Source organism: Patella vulgata, chromosome 1 (assembly GCF_932274485.2).
Source record: "Patella vulgata chromosome 1, xgPatVulg1.2, whole genome shotgun sequence".
Classification (NCBI taxonomy): Eukaryota; Metazoa; Mollusca; class Gastropoda; family Patellidae; genus Patella; species Patella vulgata.
In genome coordinates, this window is record NC_065879.2 from 38,646,966 (window position 1) to 38,666,892 (window position 19,927).

The following is a 19,927-nucleotide window of genomic DNA, read 5'->3' on the forward strand; positions in this document are numbered from 1 at the left end:
TATGCTTGTGTACCATATTTTAGGTTGCACCAAAGTGGTCTCCATCTTGGAATTTTGTGGAGCCCAGAGATCCTCCTTTTGGGCGACACCACACTGTGTAGCATATTTTAAGTTGCACCACACTGGTGTTCATCTTGGCATCCTGTGGAACCTAAAGATCCTCCTTCTGGGTAACTCCACAAGGACCGTATTGCTCCACGCTTTCCTCCTTTTCCTTTTAAAGGTAGTTAACGTTTTCTTGTTGAAGACATTCTCTAAGCGCCTAAGAGGCAGCTGTGTATTTGTATCTGTTGTGGCTAGTGAGCTATCTAAATCAACTCACCTAATATCAAACACAATAACCTCCAAGCCCAATCTCATTGATTTAATAATAGTAGGTGTTACTATTCCAATAATTTCTGAACAAATCGATCAACGCCTAGACAACACAAAATTGTGCCTTAATGCAAGGCCCATCCAATATAAAACAACCGCTTTGAATGATTATATATATGACAACAAAATTGATATTAATGTAGTAATAGGAAGAAATAATCAAAGACATTTAGAAGTATCACCACCAACAGCCCATATGAACCTCTAAACACCAATCCACTGAATATTATCATTAATCATAGCAATCTCATCCAGCTCACCTCAAACTCTATCAAAAGTCACAAACCGATCAAACTCTTTAGAACAAAACAGAAAATAAACAACAGTCTTATACAAATTTGAAAGGCGGTCAAAAATGAATTAATGCCAGATCCGCAAGGAATAAAACAACTATTTTATCTGATTATATTATTGAAAATTCAATTGATATTTGCGGAATAACTGAAACGTGGCTGAATAATGTCTGTTCGGATTCATCGACAATCGCAGCTTTAGTATCCGATGGTTATTCTATACAACATTGCGCGCTAGAGGTTCACGTGGAGGAGGTGTAGCACGTTTAAGTCTTCTATTAAGTGTAAGAAAATCCGTCATGAACGTTTTGATTCTTTTAAAATTATGGATTGTTCTCTAAGGAAACTAGGATTATTACAATTTACCGCCCGCCCAATAGCAAATTATGTCAAAAGTTTATGGAAGAATTTGGATTATATTTCCGGACCAATTAATTAGTGTTGCACTATTATTTGGGGGATTTTCATTTTCATGTTGATGATTCCGATGACTTTACCGTGGTTGATTTTTGTGAAATGTTGAATAATAGATTTCAGATCTTTTACACAACATGTTCCTTCTTTGATTCATAACGGTGGACATATTCTCGATCTGGTGACAACAGTCTGGCAGAACTATGACGGAACCTGGAAATTGTTAATGAATACACATGCCGGCTATATATAGATAATTAAGAAATAAATATTCCTAATATGCATTTAATCACTGTGACTCACTGGCGTCTGGGGGGATTAAGAGAGTTTTCGATACATGCGACTTCTAGTAAAGATAGCTGAATTAATTTTAATCAGATTGATGTTAACTTATCGTAAAGTTAATGTAGGTTTTTCACCTTATGTGCTCTTTAAATAATTTAGCCCCTGTTTACCATAAACCTGGTCGAACATTATGTACATCAGATAGACTACTTTTAAAGCCCACGACTGTTTAACTACTCTCTTATGGCCAGCGCTCTTTTAGTTATCAAGCACCTGTTTTATGGAATAATCTACCATTTAGTTTAAGATGTTGTACATCTCCATATTCTTTTGAAAAAAACCCCAGCTTAAACTCATTTATTTAATCAGGCTTTTGCGGGACTCTATATACAATCGTTAACATGTCCCCAATCTTGTTATTTATTTATGATTACATTGCCACCTTGTAAAGTGCCCCTGAACATGTTGTATGAAAGGGCGAACTATAAATATGCTGTATTAATAATGATAATAATAACTAGACCTGCAAGCAGCACTAAACTGGCTTTCAGGAAGTTGACAGGAAGGGTGTCATACAAATTACAATAGCCTATTCATCGAGCTACCAAACGATACGACGGAGAAATCGCGATTTTTGCGAGGGTATCAATTTTTTATTGTTTTTTTTTTTAGGCAGTTTATAAAAAAAAATAGAAGAGCATTTTCAGTATTTTAACGATTTATCGACTTTTTTCAAAGATTGAGGCCCTTTTTGGACCCTTTATATCATATCGAGACTTTTACATTTGGATTCACACCCAAAACAGAAGAGTAGTTTTCGAGATAAAAGCGTCTGAATAGTCTCCAAAACGGAAAATACTAGATTTTCAGCATCGCATAATCTATTGCCTAACCATCGAATTTGTATAATTTCTTCTCGTTATCCAATGACACTTTAATTTTTTGATCCGGTTAAATCTGGCGTAGTAATCAATTTTTTCGCAAAAGCACCATATTTTTTTACTTTGTTAGCTTTTTAAAAAAAATATCGGATATTTTTTCGACTACTTTTTGTATCATTGTCGGGATAGTTTTAACAAGCTGTTTCGATACATAACTTTTTGCACCAGAAGTTTTAGAAACATCCATTGAACATTTTTTGTTGAAGATATTGGCATGTATCGGATCGACACTCCATGGATTATGGCCCCTGATTGTACGAAAAATAACGTGTTCAGTCTGTGGACACTCTAGAGGTCACAATTTTCATCTGATTTTGATGAAACTTGACATGCATGTTAATAACCCGCAGATCTTGGTTCCTTTCGATATTTGCGAATATCGGAACGTAACTTCCTGAATTATGGCCCTTGATTGTGGTCCCTCTAGAGGTAACAATTTGTATCCGATTTAAAAACCCGTTTGAATATATCACTTTACACCGTAATGATGGTTGATTTTAAAAAAAAAGTTTTAGTACATCACCGTTACACCCTAATGATGGTTGAGTTCGAATTTTTTGAAAACCGGACCAAAACTGCCGGACAAAATGGCCACCCCTCGGTCGCAAATAGTGTAAATATATGATATATCTAAGTTGTGGACTCTCTAGAGGCCACAATATTTATAACCCCCAGATCTTGGTTCTTGTCGATATGTTCGCATATCGGATCGTAACTTCCTGAATTATGACTCTTGATTGTACGACAAATCGCGTATTTGGCTTATGGTCCCCCTAGAGGTCACAATTTTTATCCGATTTATTAAAACGTTTGAACATATCACCGTTACACCCTAATGATGTTTGAGTTTGAATTTCGTGCAAAAGAGACCAAAACTGCCGGACAAAATGGCCGCCTCTCGTACGCAAATAGTGTAAATATATGATATATCAAGGTTGTGGATCCTCTATCCGATTTTAAAAAAAATCGTTTGAATATATCACCGTGACACCCTAATGATAGTTGAGTTTCAATTTCGTAAAATTGGACCTAAACTGCCGAACAAAATGGCCGCCCCTGGTAGGCAAATATTGTAAATTTATGGTATATCAAGGTTGTGGTCCCTCTAGAGGACACAATATTGATCCGATTTTGATGAAACTTGAAATATATGTTTATAACCAAAAGATCCTGGTTCCTGTCGATATTCACGCATATCGGAAAGTAACTTCCTGGATTATGGCCCTTGATTGTACGAAAAATCACGTTTTTTGCCCGTGCTCCATCTAGAGGTCACAATTTTCATCTGATTTACAAAAACCGTTTGGATACATCACCGTTACGATCTAATGATGGTTGTGTTCGAATTTTGTGTAATGGCCGCCCCTTGTACATAAATAGTGTAAAAGTATGTTATACCAAGGTTGTGGACTGGGCTCTAGAAGTGCACCAACTTTTTTACCTTTCTTTTTTCATTTTTTCAATTATTTCTGGCAAATGAATCATTGTCATATTCCAGTTGTTTCAAAGTTTTATTGGGTGTCTTCCTGCACAAGACTACCAGAAGGGCTTAAGAAAAAATCGCTGGAGTAGTTTTCGGGATAAAGGCGTCCAAAAAGGCTGCAAATTAGAAAATACTTGGTATTCAACGTGTTATATTTTGCTTCCTATTTATCGTATCTGTATGAATTGAGTACCATACGATAGTCATAGTTTGCTTCCTATTTATCGTAACTGTATGAATTGAGTAACATACGATAGTCATATTTGCTTCCTATTTATCGTATCTGTAATGAATTGAGTATCACACGATAATCCATTCATCGGGCTATCCATCGATACTTTAGTTATCGCTTTATCCGTCAGTTTGGCCATATGGCTTCATGTTCCAGAAGTTCCAGAAACATCACTTTGGCCGTTTAAAAAAAATAAGGGTTGAAAAATTTGAAGAAATTCGAAAAATAAAGGGCGATAACACTGAATGATACTTATTTTAATGGAACCTCAGATATCTAAAAATGTAGGTCAAATTGGAAAATTTTGAAAAATAACAAAATTGGCTCGTAAACATCGTATTTTCAATTTCCGAACGATAGAAGTCAACGACGAAGTTTCGAAATATCGAAATGTTCAACTGCTATCTTTAGGACTCTGTGACAAGTTATCCAAAAATGTAATTATTTTTGGAATAGCTAAACAAATTTCGAAACTACGTTCGACTTCCGGTTTTCGAACATTCGGGCACTTTCGTTCTTGGTAGAACTTTGAAATTGATTTTCCGAGTAGCCCATACATGGTTTTCATCAAAAACTGAAACCCCTGATCGATATCTCACAGTCTTCGAGATACAGGCCTTAGGGGTAAAGAATAATAAGAATAAGAATTTTAGTAATCACAATAGGCTCTTCGACGAAAGTCTTAAAACCTAACAGGACATATAAATGCAATACTCTACCATGATTTACAGCGTTATGACCATTACTACAGGACAATGTCGTAACTGGTTTTAAACAATGTTCACTTTCTTCAGCGCTACATTCCATTAAACTGGCTTCATAACCATTACATATATATCTTTTATTTATACTTGAACGATGAACATTGAAATTGTTTCCTGGAAGGATTCGTCCACCAGATGGAAAACCCAATTCTCTACAAACAACATTGATAGCATTTTGATCAAAATCATCGGCACAGACTGTTTTATATTCATTTCCTTCATTAACCAGCAGAGCACCAGATGAATTGCTGAACTTAGAACTAAGACGAACTGAAATAAACAAATTAGAGATTAAATAGTATTGTACCGGACATTTATTTATATGGTAACATCAACAATCTCCTATAATATTAATCTGTAATTAATATGTATAATTACATATGAATACGTATCACACATTATCTATGTAGCCAGAAAATGGTATCTCATTACAGTGTCAAAATCTCAGATACATTTCATTGAATAAAACTGGTTATTTCGATGAGGATTACTCTCAAAACTTAGATGGAGTTAGGGACAAAATTCTTATTTTCTCATTCCTTTTTGTTGAACTCAAGCAAGTAAAATATTACAAACATATATTTATATTCGTGATAAAGAATAAAAATAAGAAATTGACAAACGCTACCTGAACCATAACAGTAAATGGGATGGGTTTATGAAATATGTTCGAGAAACTAAATAGGGACGGACCGACGGACAAACGGAGCCCATTTCACTACCCCCCCCTCCCCACCAGCACCACCCCAGAAACTTTGTTCATCACGGGAGAGTAAGTTACGCTACCTGAACCATAACAGTAAATGGGATGTGTACTGGGGCAGAAATTTGCTTCATAAGTCCAGTTTCCATGTAAACATACATCCAGCACGGGTTCATTACCCATACACATGAAATAATTTCTCCAATACCCTCCTGTTATATTAGAAAATCGTGGATGACTGTAAGTATCGCCTTGTTTATATCCTAGCTGTTTACATATTAGATCGGTGTTTGAAGAGTAGATAGTGCCACAAAGATAATTCCAGGTATTGTTGTATTTCACTTGTACAAGACCATTAAAATATTTATCACCACCAACCAGCCTGTATTCATTTACTGAAATTTAAGAATGAGTCTGTTCACATGTCCTTATATATGTCAACGTATATTTAAATATCAAACACAAAATTAAATATGTAAGAAAGCTAAATGTCAAGGATTTAACATTGAAGTCAATATAGATATAATTACTAGTCTGATTCCATATTCAGTTTTGATAAATGAGGTAATGGTTAAAACTCACAATCGCCATCATTATAACAGTATACGCTAGCACTTGACTGGGGATCACAATAGAAATTGCTGTTAAATTTTGTTGTTCGACATGACTTCAACCTGGTTTCAGTACCGTTACATTCTACAGCAGATAACCACATAGGCTTAGAAATATCTCCAGAATAGCTATATGAGTAGCCATGTTGGTAACCAGCCTCTCTACACGCAACTTGGCTTTCTTCATCACCCCATCGATCTGGGCAGATAGTTCCCCACAAACCATTATAGTAGACTAAAACTTGACGATCAGAGCTGATCATCGTTTCCCCATCTTGATCTGAAAGATTTTCATCACAATTTGGCCTTAATGACTAATACACATAAAGATAGAAATATCAGTAATCGGAGATTTGCCGTTGGTCAAATTTTAGACATTTAAAGGAATTGCAAAAGTAAAGGAGTCGCTCAAATTCCTTGCCTTGGGAACCATATCATATTCCTCAATTGTTTAAGCTGTATGTGTTTAAAGGACCACTAGAATTTACAACGATGCTAGAACATTTGCGAAAATAGCCAGATCGATTCCGTACTCGTTGACCATTGCTTATGTCTTCAAAATGAGGACTAGCCACGGACTAATTTCTGGTAGCATCGTGTTGGCAACTCCACAAGAACGATGCATTGGCCTAAAGCACTTGCATGATGTATTTGAATATTTAACCGAGCTGCCCAGAATATTTTTGTGAATTATTTTAGTCGAACATCCTAATCTACACTGATACTTTTGCAAAATAATTGCCCTGCTAATGGCCATACTTTGATGTCTTGATGCCGAAACCTAAACTGACATGCATTAACTGTTAAATTGTGTACATTGTAGTAAAAAGTAGTCAAGCAATTTAAAATATAGAATTTTCAAGTATTGATCTGTCTGCGCAACGTTGGTATTTCAGTGTAAGTTATACAATGTATTTATAAATCTAACATAACCGACATTATTTCATTTTATACAACATACATAACAACAGTGTGCAAAAACATAGCAGCTGTCCTACATTTTTGTCAACATTGAACATTGATAAGTGTATTGATGTAATGTGTCCATTATAAAAAAGACCGCTTTCAAGTCATTAGACATCATGTAATATCTTTGGCGCGTTACGTTTGGTAGATTTTAAATCCTTTCACACGGCAATATTGTGAAAGTTGAATCTCTACGAGGAATATCAGTTCGATTCCGTTCAGTATTTACATACTGAAACATTAGCAACATTCGGCATCCTCAGCAGACATTATAAACAAGCCAGCACAACCTTGTTGGATAAAATATGGTAATGGACTTGTTTTTAATCCGATTGAATACACTTGGAAATTTGATATTCCAAATTAATGTTGTTTATTAAATTTTTAATAACCTACTTGAGTAAATATTAGCGTTGATTAAACCGTGAAAATTATACATTGTCCGAAAAAGCACACGACGATTGGTGACTTTCAGTGTTTGGAAATACTACATCAGATGTTCGTAACGCAGCCGAAGCAACGAACGAATCGTGTCTATGTAAACAATTTTGCTAATCAAACACCAGAATTTGAAGAAATAAACTAGCGGATATTCCCTTTAAGATCATATCGCACTAATGTGTAATATGTTCCTTAAAAAGAAGACAAATGCAGTGGACATTTGTTATGATCTTAAACAGATTACACTCACCATTTCGAATGTCCGCCATTGTATTACGGTAGTAACTTTCAGATGTTTGTGTGTACTGGGAGCTGTAACGATCATTGCTCATGAAGTACTGGGAGCTGTAGTAATCATTGCTAGGATAGTAATGGGGGCTGTAATCACCATTGCTAGGATTGTATTGGGAACTGAAGTAATTGTTGCTGGGATAGTCATGAGAACTGTAGTAGTTGTTGCTGGGATAGTAATGGGAACTGTAATAATCACTGCTGGGATTGTAATGGGAGCTGTAGTAATCATTGCTAGGATAGTAATGAGAGCTGTAGTAATAATTGCTAGGATTGTATTGAGAGCTGGGGTAGTCATTGCTAGGATAGTACTGGTAACTGAAATAATCATTACTGGGATAGTACTGGGAACTGTAGTAGTTGTTGCTGGGATAGTAACGGGAACTGTAATAATCACTGCTAGGATAGTAATGAGAACTGTAGTAGTAATTATTGCTGGGATTGTAATGAGAGCTGTAGTAATTGTTGGTGGGATTGTAATTGGAGCTGTAGTAATCATTGCTAGGATAGTAATGAGAGCTGTAGTAATAATTGCTAGGATTGTATTGGGAGCTGGGGTAGTCATTGCTAGGATAGTACTGGGAGCTGAAATAATCATTACTGGGATAGTACTGGGAACTGTAGTAGCTGTCCGTGGTATACACTTGTTCAGAACTTGTATAATCTTTAAAAAATAATAGCAATAATCAATAAGAGTTTTTAAATTAAATAAGTTCAAGCAATTACCACTAGTTATTTGACGATTGGGTTGCTATTGCTAAATACGTTCGCATTCGGTTGCACAGTTATGTTGGTATTTTGAAAATAAATAGATTCGGTATTTCTACTGTACGCAGAGCATGGTTATTTGAATTAAGTACCCAGTATTTACTACAGTTTTTAAAGACGTTTCTTTTTCAGGGATAACATTTTTTATTCATTCGCATCAGATACCCAGTCTGTTAAAACTCTCAACAATTGAATGATACAAAATATGACAGTGCTGCTATACACCATAGGCATAACAGCAAGTGTTAACTTGTGAATTTCCCAAATAAATGAGAATGCGTTTCGGGTGTTGTAATATGATTTATGTGGATTGGAATTATTTACATTTATCTTAATTTAATGTAGATTTACCTTCAATTGGTGTAACCTCAAGTTTAAATCCTGTCTTTGTCACGCTATCGTCACTGGTGAACTTCACTTTAATACAGCCGTTAGTGGTAGCAACTGAAGCATTTAATATAATAAAGATATTTTGTGCTATTCAATTAGATGTTTGAATTGGATATGCCATGAAAGTAATATAAATGACAGATCTTACCATTCATATTTCTCCCGGACGTTCCACAATATTTATCACTTTGAACCGCTACTGAATCATAATTACAGGAAGTATGCGATTCAATGTCCATTCTCTTAATATTAATATTAGCTTCTAGTGTATTTGTACATATTATCCATTCACAATTATCATTGTTGCCATATTGTGAACCATAACCAGGGAAGTCTATCTCGGTTATATCACCATTTCTTTCTTCTGGTGTACAAACTGAAAATAGTGACAGCGAGCAAAGATGTTCACAATAAAATATATTGTTTATCAATTAAAAGTATGCGTGGGAAAGGATTAGTAAAGTTTATTGGGTAATCATAGAATCGACAAATGATATCGCAGACGGGTCTTATAACAGGTATTTAGAAGTTCCGGGACACTTGTCTGCGATATCAACCTAGGTGAAAGCCGACTTTCAACCCCATGAATGAACGAATGTTCCGGACCGAATTCCTTGATACCGGACGTCTGCTAATGACACCAGTGGAAAACAGCTGTGAATAATTTACCAATATTTCTAATGTATCGCAGTATGTTGTAGCTGTATATAGTATATAAAAACGCAATATTCTCACCAGCAGTGTGGTTGTGTTGTGTTTTCAAAGATCGATATAAAATAATTGAACTTACCACTACGTTTCAGTCTTTTAGAAGTTTTTTTATCTCTATCCTGAAATTATATTTATCTAGTTATGTTTTTCCATAACTACGAATAAGAAGATATTTATGTTTTTTAATCTTTAAACGCAACGGTTCAGCGATGAAATCTCAAACATAGTTCGCATAGTTTGTAGTACACACTGATTGAGAAAGTATTCCAAAAAAAATATGCTTCAGAAAGAGAATCAGAAGATATGACAGACTTTATCTGTGAAAATAAATTTCACTTCATGTACTCGTGCTATAAAAATGTTTCAAAATGTCGTTTCTTTGATTAAATCTGAACAATCACCTTTAAGCAATTATATATACCTGTCGAATTTCGTCGGAATCCATCCCGCAGTTAGACAAATACGGCTATATTTGTCCCTTCAATGCATGCATGCTCTGCCGTTATGGGTCCGACCAAATGTATTTAAAAACACATCTGGATTTGATAAGATTTAGTGTATTCATTAAAGCTGTGTCGTTTGTTATACAGTGGACTCTGTCACATCCGATCTCTGATCACTCAGGATTGCTGTGACATCCGGTATGATTTTCATGTCCCGATTTATTTCCTTATTACTTCAGCCAAAAAATCGCTGGTAAATCCGAATTCTGTATGTTCCGGATTCCGAAATCAATCAGCCGTCCCGTCACATAATTTCCATTGAATCGACACCGTATAATCCGTACTTCAAACGGTTGGTGTGAAGCATCCAATTATCGGTGAGATTAAAACTCAATGGGTGTGAAGCCAGAAAAGATTAACTTGTAATCACCAATCAATTATCGGTGAGATTAAAACTGTGTTGATTACTTTGATCGGTAAAGCAGTGAACCCGAGTTGTTTTAAGGGAGTGGACAAGATCTACCTGCCAGTCAATTGGTCGGCCAATCGCAAAGCTTGGATGACAGGTGCCGTTTACTTTGATTGGCTTGAAAAACTGGACATAGAACGACAGATTATAAATGACAATTGACTGAAGACGGGGACGATGAAGAATATACATTAACGACAGACTTGACCTATTCAAAATTCCTACACATGCTCAACGACATTAAACACTTCGTACAGATTAAGGACGAAAAGATGATCGCAACAATTCATTTGTTAGAAGATGTTGCCCAGGACTCCGCCTTACGATATGCTTCCGGTAATCTTAACTAAGCAAACTACTTTAAACGATTACATGCATTGATATTTATAAATATATTGTACGCATGCATTGATATTACATGTAAACGATTTATGAATATATTGTACGCATGCATTGTTATTGTTAATTATTTAATATAATAAAATTTTGAAAGTACAGAAAAGTTTATCATTTATAAAGGGAATAGCAATCTGGTGATTCGAAGCTACAATATAAAAATACTTCCGGTTTTCGAAGTTACAGTACGGTAGGCCTATTTCCGGTTTTGGAGAAAACTCGGTATTCCAAAACGCTGTGTGATCCGAATTATTGTAACGATCCCGCACGATGTCGGATGTGACAGAGTCCACTGTAGTGATACTGGTCTAGGAGCTGGAGTTTGGTCCCGGTGTTGACCGAAAAAGTTCAAAATAGAACGTTAAAAGCCGGTTCGGATACATGAATTGCGAATAGGTGGTGGGGTGCAAACGAAGTTTTTGGATCTTTTTCTTACGATTTTCCAAGAATAAACCCACGGCAAGTCAATTAAAAAGTTCAATTTGTTACATGTTACATTTAAACTATTTGTGACATTCGTATTTCTGTTTTATATGTTATGGATGCACCTATTATTCCCGACAATATTCCCGGTATTATTGCGGACACAGCAAAATACATTTATGCTGGTACTTTGAAGCTTGATATATATATATAATAAATCTTTACGCTTTATGTTGATTGTGCCTTTTCAGATTTTATAACATTTTACATGATAATATATATTGACTAATCAGTAATAAGTTAAAGGTCAAGCAAAGGTAGTATATAAAAGCACATTGTATGTTTATATATATACGACCATCCGAACTGAGCAATGCGAACCCAGAATAGTTAGGTATCGCAGTAAATAAAGATAAATAAATGAAGAATATGGGATATTGCCATTTTATAGAGAATTGACAAATAAAATGATGAAGAAAACATCGTAAACAGTGTTAATCCCGAGAAACTTTTTTATTGTAGGGAAGATATATTTTCAAAAGAAAATTACTAAGAAAAGAGGGGACGTGCATTCCCACCCCCTCTGTATCCGCCCCTAGCTAAACCTTATTTCATTTCGTTACTGGTTGGTCTAAACGTACATCTATTTCATCAACAGGCAACTGTAATTTCTTACACGGCAGTAGGTTAATTGAAGTATCATTCGTACACAGTAATGTCTCATAATGGAAAGTGGAATTTGGTGTCCTTGAAAGGATAATCAGACTAGTCTCAAACTCAACAACTATAAGTAAAACGATAATTACCTCAAACTCGACGGTTTTACCATCAGTCACAGGATTCAGTATAAGAAATACCAGTAATAACTTTGTGAACATTTTGATAGCCAACCTATTCACATATACAATTCTACAGATAAATAACTCATAATTTATACTTTTCTTCTAACGACTCCAAATCGATTATATCGACAGAATCATATAAAATACCTCAAATTAATGACAGGTGATTTAATATTAATATTTAAATTCATGTTTAAAACAAATTTCTAGAACCACCAATATACAATCAGCTGATTAGGCTTGACGAGTAATGTATTTTTAAAATAATATTTTTTCATGATATTTTGTCAGCCATGGTTTCTTCTTTATCTTAATATAAAATAATTTGTGATATTCAGTCAGTATGCTTTAAATATTTATTCGGGTTAATAGCATGACGTAAGTGATAATCATTATATATACCTGCGGTTAACCTAAAAAAATCACCTATGTTTTAATTTCAAAAGTAACAAAATATCTTTTAACCGTGGATTCATTCTCAAGAAGGCTGTAGGATGAACGTCAGTTTTTGTCGTCACAGATCAATTAACGATTGTCATTCACGAGTCTATTGGAATTTATTTTGCTGTCACTACGAATTCGATATGTTATAGTCATAATGGGCTAAGTTACTGAAAACCAAAAATATTGTTGTTCTTCAGTCTTGCTACAAGGGTGTGTTTGCACCAAATAGATCTAGTGAGATTTTTGGCTCTGGCTAGATTGAATTCAGAATTGTTCAAAAACTTATGGTTCATGTTATGCCCGAGAAGAACAGTTTGTATATGTAGCCAGTTTTTTACCTAGACCCCGTAGTGGCCTTTACCTTTGTACTTGGGAATGTGTTTATCGTGTTTATCCAATATTCATTACTAAAGTCAGTACGATAAACAGCATAGTCTCGATTATCCATTTAATCGTTTAATCGAGAAGGAAAGTTGTGCAGTAAATCGGCTTACAATCCACTAAAGATCGCAGGCTAGCGCTGCCATCTAGAGTTGATTATGGCCTGGATAGGTTAATTAATGTCTAATTAATAATTTAGATAACATTTCAGACCTAAAGAAAGACCTGAAATAGGCAGATTTAGCTCTTGCATAATGTATGTTTAATGTATAAATTGTTTTTCTTTCAATGTTGACCATTAATACTACCGTTAGGGTTCAGGATGTTGCAGTTGAGTGCCAGGTGATACTTCACATTCATGTGGGCCGTCAAATAAAGTTGAACACTAGTATTAAGATAATGCTTTTAACAAATTCCTTGTATGTTTGGGCATATACAAAACAACGCCCCCCCCCCCCCCCCTGCTAGAAAAGAAATACACGGTTCCTTATAAGTTCTGTCTTTGGGTCAAACATTAACAACCAGTTGACCAATCAACAAATACTACGTTGTAAATGCCAGAGGTTAGTCTCCAGCGTGTTCAATTCAATGGGAATTCCCCTTTATAAAGACAGAATCAAACAGCATAGACGGTGTTCACTGGCAATACTGCATTATCCGGGATGGCTAGCTGTGGGGAATAGTTATTAGCACTAGCGTACAGTTTATAGTTATATTATGGAACTCGTATTTCTTGTATCTATATATCATATATATTCTAACAGCAATGGTTTCGAGCTCGCAAGCTAACATTAGTGACAAGAACAGTAGGCTATTACTTTTCGTTATTGTGAAGTGACTACTAGTGTTATCCAATATTTGACATAACTGTATAATGGTTTGTATATTACTGATGTTTTAAACATACTAGCGGGATACCCGGCTTCGTACGGGGCCCAAATTCGTCCAGGGTCCAAATTCCCCCGGGACCCAACTTTGCCCGGGTTCATATTCGTCCGGGGCCAAATTCGCCCGGATGCTCAATTTCGCCTGGGCCCAAATTCGATGGTTAATTTGATACCACATGTGGGGGTTGGAAAGCGAATATACACACATATACATGTACACACATCTTTGTTTTTATTTTTATAGATAGATATAAACACAGATTCGGAACAATACGGGTTTACAGAGTTTTATTTTGTTTATTGAAACACAACGTGGGGACAAGAGAAGATACTGAAATGAAATGGGTTTAAGGTCCTACTTTTCTGCACCTACATGGCCAGCACTTACATGTATATCGAATTCCATCTGTCAAAGGTTTTTTTGCGTTCACGCAAATTTACACCGTTCCTCGGTTTTTCGTCCACTAGAACGAATAGGCAGCTGCCTTTGTCAGGCCCTCCGTCCTGCACACCACATTTGAAACAATCAGTTCATCCTCTTATAACCCCGGGAAAAGTGCCACACTAAGGGTAGATCAAAATGGCTGCTCGCAACATTCGTCTGCAAGTGTTATTTCCCAGTGTACTAGGTAAACATTGGTGTACTTATATTATTCTGTTTCCCATAAGCAAAACCAGAAGTTTCCAAACAACTCCTAACCCAATTTATCAAATCTTATTTGATCAATGTAGTTTAAGCACATTCTTGTAGCAAGATTGGAGAACAGCAGCAATGTTAGTTTACTTAACCCATTACCACTGTGATATACGAGGGCTGATTGAAAAGGTCTAAGCCTATCTGTGAAAGATCTGTACAACGTCGATAGTTTCCATTTATTCTTCTATATAGCCCCCTTCTAGGTGTACACAATTTTGCCAACAATGCTACTCGGCCTTGGTGCAGGTCAGGAAGAAATTTTGTTCAGCCACCCTAAAAAGTCGTTAGGAAAATGACGACCAATTAGTTCGTTGGCGATAAAGTGCTCAACCCTCTCATGAGAGGTGCACCCAACGCTGGTAATATGTCGAGTGATCCATTGTCTATCACCCGGGTAGCTTTTAATATCCTCAGTTTGCTTTTGATGACAGATTTGCGCTCATCCTACGACTTTTGGGGAATTCTACAGTTGTGACGAAAAGCGAAATGAAATGGGGTTTAACGCCCTACTGTCCTGCACCGACTAGGCTAATGAGGACGGCTGACAAAATCAAAACATCCCTTCCATTCCAGTTATCATAATCTGTTTTTTGGGGGGTTAAAGTAATCGTCGTGTGCATTTTTCAAACAGTATCAAATTTGACACAACTTAATCCAGGCTATACTATATATTCAGAACATTTCATTAAAACATAAAAAAAATATATCAAAATACCAACTCTATTGATAGTCTGTTGGCTTGGATTCAATCGGATTTAAAACAGGCTTACAAATAACTTTTCACGGATAAAAAATTGGTGGTGGGCTTATTCAATTCCATATTGTCTTTGTAAATACTGAACGGAATTAAACCCTTTTGGACTGATATTCCAAATAGAGATTCATCTTTCACAATATTGTATAAATTGCAAGTGATTCTTGTTGTGCTAAAATGACGCATCGTGACCATAATAAACGCCTTCGGAACATATCTCAAATAAATGTTAAAATTTGGGATTCGGTCCATCAGTTACATAGTGCTGTGAAGGATCTTGGTATTTATCTAGATCCTGGTTTGTCATCAGTCCTGTTACTTGAATTTGCGGCGCATCAGTGATATTCGACACCCCGTCACGATTGACGCCGCCAAATCTCTAGTACGGTCACTAGTTCTCTAGAATAGACTATTGTAACAGTTTGCTATCTGGGATTAATCAAACCAGTCTCTACAAGCTACATAAAATACAGATTACAGCAGCCAGAATCATACCACAAACCAAATCATCATCTCACATAACACCTATTCTAATTTTTTTTACATTGGCTCCCAATTCCAGCTCGCATTAACTTTAAGGTCCTATGCCTAACATTACCAGTGTCTACGAAATCGTTTAACCAGAACATTCTTGACTACTTTCAAATCACAGCTGAAAACTCACTTATTTCGGGTATTCTATGAGAATTAGACTTTCTGTCTCATTGCGCCTTGATCATGCTTTTGGATATATTTGGCGCTCTACAAACGTACATTATTATTTTGTATTATTATTATTATTATGAGTACTAAGTATGGTTAATAATTACCAATTATTTCACAACATTACCCTGAGTAAATAATTAAAGCATACTGGCTAAATACGACAAATTCTATTAAATTAAGATATAAAAAAATCCACTGGTGACCAAATATATTAGGCAAATGTTATTATTTGAAAAATACCTTACTCGGCACACCTAAGCAGCTGATTGTATATTGTGGTTCTAGAAATTTGTTTTAAACATGAATTTAGATATTAATATTAAATCACCTGTCATTAATTGAGGTATTTTATATGATTCTGTCGACATAATCGATTTGGAGTCGTTAGAAGAAAAGTATAAATTATGTATTATTTATCTGTAGAATTGTATTTGTGAATAGGTTGGCTATCAAAATGTTCACAAAGCTACTACTGGTATTTCTTGTATTGAATCCTGTGACTGGTGGTAAAACCGTCGAGTTTAAGGTAATTAACTATTTACTGGTATCGCTATTACAAATGATTTGACCAAACAAGAGACAGCTTTATGGAACACATTTAAATTTCAGATGGGGTTAAATATAAATATATACGGGTAGGGACAGGACACCTTAAAGGGGCAAATCTGGACTTCTTTTTATCACCTATGAATGGATGTGGTACGAATGATGCTTGGAGGTTATTATTAATGGTTGATTATTTAAGAAAGGGCCATTTTAGACATTAATTTCTTACCGCATGAACAATATTGGCATTGTGTACACATGTTGTTATAGATAAATAAACCATTAATATATTGTAGAGAGTATTATTATATTGGGAATATAAACGTCGAATATATTACAGAATCCTCGAGATAATGAATACCCTTCAAACACACAGTAGTTTAGTTCGTTTGGGGTGAAAATGATCCCATGTAATTTTTACCATTACGTGTCTGACGAGGTTCAGTGCTGGAACCCTGATAATATAACCTTGGAAAAACAAATGTGGTTTTGAAATTTTAATTTTGATTCTGAAAGGAATTCCAAGATGCCGTAATTGAGCAAAAAAAGGAGTCACAATAAGAATGGAGGTGCAGAGTCAGATGGCATTGATGAAACCAATGATCAATAGCGGGTAAACAACGTGGGTAAACCCACATCGTGCCGGAATGACAACTTCCATCCTTTATCTCATCCCACAGTCGTCTGATTTGCTGAATGGGCAAGAGTTTATACTGATGAATTCAGTGCCTGTACTCGACGTCCAAAGATAATTTTGGAGAAAAGCTGTTACTGCTCAAGAACGATGTGACCTAGCGTTGTCATCCGTGTACACAAGTCTGCTGCCTACAATCATGTGACCGACAGCCCCACCCATTATTGAATCCCAGCCATACGGTGTCGTAGGTATTGTGTTCTTGGGTATATAGGCGCGTGTTTATGCCTCCAAACTCTCGACCGGCCACCTGGGACATGGAGCAGGAACCGACTGCACTAGTTGACATCCAATTGAGTAAACAGTTCCTCTTCAAAACAGTAGATGTTTTAAAATGTTAAGGACACTTTCTCTGTCTGTATATACTACCCTTTAAGTTTCTTAAAGTAATGGGCATTGCGTTTCTGTCTTGATTTAAATGTCAGCAAACCATTCCAAACTGTGTTTGAGATTTGATGGCTGAAACGTTGCGTTTAAAGATTAAAGTCGCGAATATCTTCTCGTGCATAGATATAGAGGAGCATAACTATAATAAATCTAATTTCAGGATGGAGAAAAGCAAATTTCAAAACGATTGAAACGCAGTGGTAAGTTCAATTATTTTATATTGATCTTTAAAAACATTGCTCTTATATATAAATCGGATTAATAAACATTTGTTGATTCTTTGATTGCATAATAAACATTACTTTTTGATCATTTGCAACACATACTTTTAATTGATAATCAATATCTTGTTGTGTACATAATAGCAATTACTTTGATGTGTATCTTCTTAGAAACTGCAATAAAACCTTTGACATCTATCATTTCGTCGGTTGGTGAACACTTAAAAAGCAGTAGACTTTACCTTTAGGATAGACACACGTCACTATCGATTCCCAAGACGAGCAAATTTGTATCTTAGTAAATTTGTTCGCAAGGCTGGTATAACGATGGTGAATGTCAATCAGTACGTGAATCTTTTATGTCTCCAAGTTCTCAAATGGGTGGGGGTGGGGGACCGGACAATTTAAAATTAATTCAACCACTAAATCTTGTCGTTAACTATTTATTGCCTAACGAGATTACATAGTTAATGTTATATAATATGCATTAATCACTAGGCCAAAGATAATCCCTTTTTTTTTTAGATGGGAACGGGGATACAATGATCATTTCTGATCAAGATGGAGACACTATGATGAATTCTGATGGTCAGGTTTTGGTCTATTACAATGGTATAACGGGTACAATCTGCTCAGATAGTTGGGGTGAGGAAGAAAGCCAAGTTGCGTGTAGAGAGGCTGGCTATCAACGTGGCTACTCATATGACTATTATGGAGAAAGATCTAAACCTATGTGGCTGTATGCTATGGATTGTAATGGTACTGAAACCAGTTTGAAGTCCTGTCAAGCCACAGAATTCAACAGCAATAATTATTGTGGTAATTCAGGTGGTGTTAGAGTGTACTGTTATAATGATGACGATTGTAAGTTTTTATTTTGTTCCAATTACGTCCATTAATTTATAAGTTAAAAATGCAGAACACGGAATATTAATTAAATATCAATATTGATTATGAAGACAATATTCTGACATATTATTGTAAAAAATTGTTTTCCAATCAAAACGCAGCTATACTTATATGAATAACCTGATTCACAATTATAACAAGGGTTCGTTAGCATGATTATGTAGATATTTTTAAAAATTCAATTGAATTCAAACTGGCTTCCATCGACGCCAATACTAACATACTAACTTACTAACATAGCTTACTAACATTTTATGTACTTTATAACCAACTGGGATAATGAACTCGGGAATACGCCATACATGCTATGATGAAACTTTTGCCCGAGCAGCGACATTATGGTCTACTCTCTAATCAAATTCCAACTGTCAAGGATTTTTTTTACGTGCACGCAAATGTATCTACGGGACGTTGGTTTTCCGAGTGCTTCATCCTTGTCAGTGGTGCAGAACAGAGGGTCTGGCAAGGGACGACGTATAGTCGATCTGATAGAACCCCAAAAAACGAGATCTCGTGTATACATTGGCGTACAGGTAAAAGATCCCCTGACAGTTGGAATTTCATCATAGCAAGCATGGAGTATGCACCATCATTATTAGACCAGTCGGGGTAGGTGTTAAACCCCATTTCATTTCAGTTCAAATATTTTCTTATTTGTTTAATAGCTTTTACATATAAATTAATATAATGCTAATTAATAACCATTGACAAATATAACTACATGTGAACAGACTCATTTTAAAATTTCAGTAAATGAATACAGACTGGTTGGTGGTGATAAAACTAATAATGGTCGTGTACAGGTGAAATACAACAATACCTGGAATTATCTTTGTGATGATTACGGTCTCTACGACTCAAAAGCCACTCGGATATGTAAACAGTTAGGATATAAACAAGGCGAAAGATATAATAATCCACGTTTTGCTAATATAACAGGAGGATATTGGAAAAATTATTTTAGTTGTCGTAATAATGAACCAGTTCTAGATTTATGTGAACATCGAAATTGGACTTATGAAGCAAATTCCTGCTACAATAACCCCGGCATTTACTGTTAT